We start from the raw sequence: 5928 nt of genomic DNA on the forward strand, positions 1-5928 counted from the left end.
GGAAGGCAGCAAACCTGTCCTTTTCTCCTCATTTACTGAAATTTTTTTACCAAAAAAATTGGTCACATTATAATGCAGAAAATCTTTTATTTGAATATTTATAATTATAATATTTTATATTGTTATATTGTTGTATAAAAATACAACAATATAACAATACAAAATAAAACCATTATCCTTCCCACCAATGCAACAATTAAAATTCCCTTCTAACAATAAAATGACATTCAGATTATTAATTTTTTTAATATTTTTTTATTAAAACAATAAAATGTAAGGGCAAGAAAAGGAAAATATAACGTTGAAATAAATGAAATGATCTAGTGGGGAAAAATGGGGTTGTTGGATTGAGAAAGTTAAAGCTGAAAAGGGGGTGCACATTATGGGTACTGGGCACTAATTTACTTGGTCACAGCCATTGTAGCGGGAGGGCGGCAAAAGAGTATGCGATCGAATAATGATAATATTTTGCAAAGTTTTATTATATAGGTTGCATTATGGATCATAAAACCAATTTTGAAAAAAAATTGGGGGGGAATGTTTTTATTGATTTATGTATGTATTTGCAGGGGAAGGAAGAACCTTAATGTGCAACCTTGGTCAATTACTTCCTTTGGCGAATGGAAGTGTGCCTTTAAGGCTGTCGTCCGGCGAGCATTAAGAGCCTTTTGTTGGAATCTGCGCCATGCGAGTGTCAGGATGGCCGAGTGGTCTAAGGCGCCAGACTCAAGGCTTATCTCCTTCCCAGCCAATTGGGTGTTCTGGTCTCCGAATGGAGGCGTGGGTTCAAATCCCACTTCTGACACATCTCTTTTCCCCCCACCAGACACCCTCTGTTTTAGAAAACAAACCGACATTAAAGACTAAAAGAGCTAGCAGATAAAAATTCAAAGAAAAAGTTTGCTCTTCTAGTACAGTAGTATGTTTCTTACTTCCCCCCTTCCCCCCTCCCCTCCGCCTTGTCTTTATGCTCTTAGGACTAATCTAACATAGAGGTAGAATTCTAGCCGTGTTAATCTGGCCCGTAGCTAGGCCTTTAGAAGCCCTGGGGCAGAAAGGACATTCAGGGGGCCCTACATTTTTCTAATGTTCGAACATACTTGCACGGTTACGTGTGTGTTTTACCATACATTAGCAGTTAGTGATGAAGTGAAAAGCAATAACATTACTAGTTATTAATCTGCTACTACAACCGAGGAGCAGATTAATTTGTCTAAGCCTCACTGGTGGTTAACTCATTAAACTCAAGAAGATTTAAATACTTTTTTAACAGATGTTTTTGTGGAGAAGGAAATTAGGTGAGCCTGAGGCCGATTCTAGGGCTTGGTAGGGCGGAGCGTTCGCACGCTTCACAGTCCTACTGCACGCCATGGGCACCATCTTGGCACACCGCTGTTTACACGGGATGCGCGTCGATGACTTGGCTCATGCACCGCATCCAAATGCCTCTGTTGCGGCAGACAAAGGAGCCGCATCTCTGGGGGCCCCAGGATGGTGCCCAGGTTGCCCCAGCCTGGTGTTAATCTGGAATATCAGTACCACCTGGGGCAAGTTGTTGTTGTTATTGTTATTATTATTGCGTTTATTTTCTAGAGCACCATAGGCTCTACACAGTGCTTTACAAAGCAAAACAATTAAAAAAACAGATCAAAGCTTGTCTCCGGCATACAATCTAACTGACAACGAGGAGATATAAATTAATAAAATAAGACCTTACTAAAATTACACCATAGGATAAAATCGTGCAAATTAATACAAATAATTGATGATAAAATCATAAAATCGTGAAGTTAAGACGAGAGTTGACAGGCTGAACAGAGTTGTCTTTAATTTGGACTTAAAAGTCCAGAACATACTGTGGAAATAATCCAGTTTGAGACTGCTTTAACTGCCCTGGCTCAGTATTAGGGTATCCTGTGAACTGTAATTTATTGTGGCAACAGAGCTCTCTGACAGAGAAGGCCGAATGTCTCAGAAAACTACAGTTCCCAGAATTCCCTATCATTGAGCCTGGATGGTTAAAGCAATCTCAAACTGGATTATTTTTGCAGTGTGTTTTGCACTTTAAAGTAATCTAGAGAGGTGGCGGTACTCAAGTTCATGGGAAGATGATTCGAGAAGTAGGGAGCGGTGAGGGAGAAGGGGAGGATTTGAGCAGGGGCAGAGGAGACCCTTGGTTGGCACATTCTCTCAGATAAGTGACACTTTCTCAGCCTCAGGGGAAGGCAGTGGTAAACCCCCTCTGAACAAATCCTGCCAATGAAACCCCATAAGTTGCCATAGGGTTGCCATAAGTGGGAAACGACTTGAAGGCACATAACACACATACACAAAAACACAAAGGGATCTTGTAGCAGAGTTGGTTTCAAAGTTGCTACAAGATCCCATTACCTGCCAGGGTTTGTGTCCGCAATGATCCAAAACACACTGCAGAAATAATCCAGTTTGAAATCGCTTTAACTGCAATGGGTCAGTGCTATGGAATTTTGGGATCTGATGTCCTGTGAGATAATTAGCCTTCTCTGTCAGAGAGCTCTGGTGCCACAACAAATGCAGTTCCCAGGATTCCCTAGCACTGGCACAGGACTATTAAAGCAGTCTCAAAAAAGATTATTTCTTTCTGCAGTGTGTTTTGGACCAAAGCTCCTTTAAAGTTAAGACTAAACCCCAGAGGGCATTCACAACCCTAGTACAATATGGAAGCCACCCAGTGTTATGACTTGAGCTTGAGCGTAGTTTAGGATGTTTCCAAATTCTAATATTAGCGATCAAAATACATTGTGCATTTATTTAGTTATTTATTCATTCTCATAGCAGAGTTTTTGGAGGGAAGGAAAAAATAAAAAGAGGCGGTGAGAAAACAAAGAAGTGTTACAAATTGAATCTGATATCTGGATCACTTGATCCATGAACAAGACAAGAGAGGGCATTTACACAATAAAAACCTTGGTTGGAAGCACAGATCCCATGCCAAACCCACCATGCCGGTTTTATAGCCATGAGAGCCCTTTCTTAACAATAGAAAGTGAAATGAAATTTCCTATTTACTTCCTGTTACAAAAAAAAAAAGGGGGGGGGCTCTCCAGGCCCTAAATTGGTCCAAGGGAGCAAAAATGTGGTGGAAATGTACCCTTGTGTCCTCAGGTGGACATTTTGGAGCAAAAGATTTATTGTATTTAAAAGAAAGGAAAAGACATCCAAAGCAAAGGACCGGGCAGAACCCCATTTTATTATTTTCATTAGAATTAGATGTTTCTTTTCCCAGAGTTTTCCAATGATGTTAGGATTCTTTTCGGTTCAGATCTCTTCACAGTTCAAAGATGGAGAGTTGTTGGGTCACTGTGCTTGTGTGAAATGTTGTTCTTAGTGAAGAGTTTGTTTAGCGTTGGGACATTTCATCAGGTGGAGGCTGCTCTTGGGTTTTGTAGGTTTCTTTTAAAGGCTGGCTTGTTCTTCCCTTCTCGTCTTCCCTGGAGATTTCACTAGCGCCAGCCAAAGGAGAGCCTTCTAGTGGTGGCGTGACACTTTTTTGATGGTCTGAACCAATTCCAGGGCTTGGTTGTTGTGCATCACTCGCTTCAGCGCATTCTGTAACTCCTTGGTGCCAATAGTACTGGTACGCTTCACCCTCTTGCTGGCCTTGGCCTTGTCGGACACGTTGTTGTAGAACTTCCGTATGAAGGAAATCATCTTGCCCTTGGCCTTGGTCGAGATGGGTATCCTATCCCGGTGCAGTTGGCGCAAAACTTTGGACACAAACTCATCACAGGTCCGCCTTGCACTCTGCCTTCGAGGTTGATTTTGCTGGCCACCCATCTTGCTTCCCTGCACCCTGTGCACCACCTGTTTTCTCTTCCTTGGCTGGAGCTTCCTGGCCACCCTTCTCCTGCGTGTTGTCTGCTTCCTTCTTCTGGGGTGTTGGCTTCTCCTCCTTTTTCGGGCAGCAGCCATTGTTCCAATTCTCTCCTAGTTATTCAAGTTCTTACTCTCCACCTGAGAATGCAGCTGCTGGTCTAATTGCTGCTATCATGGAGCTGATGCTCATAGGTGTTGGGCTCCTGGGCTTGGTCTTCATCCCACTGATGGTCTGGCTGGTGGACAAAGAAGTTGTGAGTTGTGTGTCCAATCAGACGTTTCCACCTCATAATGTACATCTCTGACCCTTCCCTTTCCCATATGCTGACTGAGGAGACTGTGACATAACAGTTACTCACTGATCTTGATGTTACCCATTGGCCACATTTCACAAGTGCTGTAATTTCTCTCCAATTGCTTCAGTAACTGCTTGTATTATATAGTGGCTTTCAGAACAACTATTGCCATTTATATTTTCACTTTTAAAGTGCATTTAACTGCTTTCCCTATTTTATTTGCTTGTTTATTTCAGAGTTTCATTTTTGATCATGCATGGTAATTTTGTACGCCATTTTTATGTAAGAATATTCACTTAACAAAAGCCACAAAAGGCAGGAGAAAATGAGAACACAGGATACATGAAACAAAAGTGAGACTTTCATATTAGAAACAAAAGATGACAATAGGGGCACTGGCTTTATTGCATTTAGCCAAGTTAGCAGACCAACGTGGGCAATTTAGTAAGTGAACATAATCCAAAGTAAGAAAAGACAATTGGCTTTTAAACACTAACAGACTGTCCATGCAGCTGATATAGCCAGAGTAAGAGTGAGCTTTTAAATTTATAATAAAGTTAAGAAAGTTGGTACAGTGAATGATTTGACCCTATCAGTAACATGATAAAATTTAACTGCTTAAACCTAAGTACACAATATACTTCTAATGTATAAGATATTAAACCTTATTATAACTAAAGATACATCCCATGCTATAATGTCATGTCATTCCCAACTTATGGCAACCCTATGATGAACCTACCTAGAGGTGAAAGTGTGTGACTCATCCAAGGTCAGCCACTGGGCTCCTATGGCCGAGTGGGGAATTGAACCCAGGTTGAGCATCAAAACCCACTTGGTGAATAGGTTTTGGGGGGGGGGGGGTTCGGGCTATATGGCCATGTTCTAGAAGAGTTTATTCCTGACGTTTCACCAACATCTGTGGCTGGCATCTTCAGAGAATGCTGGAATGGAAGAGAGTGGTGTGTGAGAGAGAGTGATTTCCTAGTTAATCTGTGTGTTGTTCTGTTGTTGATGGCTTGGTGAACTTGGGCAAGTCACACACTCTCATCTCATTTTTTTCCGTTTTTTATTAATCTATGTTTGATAAAACTAAAAATGTACATTTCTTGCATTTTCTCAGAATAATAAACTTCCTAACTAATACATAGTCTCAACCTGACTCATGGGGTCTTTTCTGTTTGTAATTCCTTCTTAATGAGTATTGTTCTTGTAAATCCATTCCTGTTTGTCCATATCTTCTTTATATCTGTTGTTTAATTCCCTTTTTCTTTTTGTCATTGGAAGTATTTCTTCTTTGTATACTGTAGTCTTTGGATTCTTCCAGTATCTTCTCTTCACCACCTCTAGTTGTTTCCCCCTTCATTTATATCTAAAAACCCCAACTTCTCAATCGCCTAAGACAAGAATATATGCAAACAAACCAATGGAATATCCCTAATGATATCAAAAGATTAATACATTTTATATTGATGAAGAACCAGGACATATAAGGTGTGAAAAACCAGCCCTCTAAATCCTCGGTTGAAACAGAAAATGGCTAAAGTAAATTAATCCAGAATTAATGGAGTGCTGTCAAATACTAGCCTTAAGGTGATATGTAGAGATTGGTTTCTATTTTTTTATTTGTTTTTCATTTGTTTCCTCATTTTCTTTACATATATGTCCACTTCCTTAACATCTCATCTCAAAGGGTGCCAATGGCAACCTCCTCCCTCTGAACAAATCGTACCATGGAGACCCCATGATAGTTTCATGGCCTTAGAGTCACCGTAAA

The 5928-nt window shown here is 40.6% G+C and overlaps 1 non-coding gene across 1 annotated transcript; it reads left to right on the forward strand.

Annotated features, from left to right (window-relative positions):
* The first annotated feature begins 693 nt into the window (after positions 1-693).
* TRNAL-CAA lies at positions 694-805 on the forward strand. The gene is made up of 2 exons: positions 694-731; positions 760-805. It is a non-coding gene; the product is annotated as a tRNA-Leu (tRNA).
* The last annotated feature ends 5123 nt before the right edge of the window (positions 806-5928 follow it).

Source organism: Sceloporus undulatus, chromosome 2 (genome assembly GCF_019175285.1).
Source record: "Sceloporus undulatus isolate JIND9_A2432 ecotype Alabama chromosome 2, SceUnd_v1.1, whole genome shotgun sequence".
Taxonomy (NCBI): domain Eukaryota; kingdom Metazoa; phylum Chordata; class Lepidosauria; order Squamata; family Phrynosomatidae; genus Sceloporus; species Sceloporus undulatus.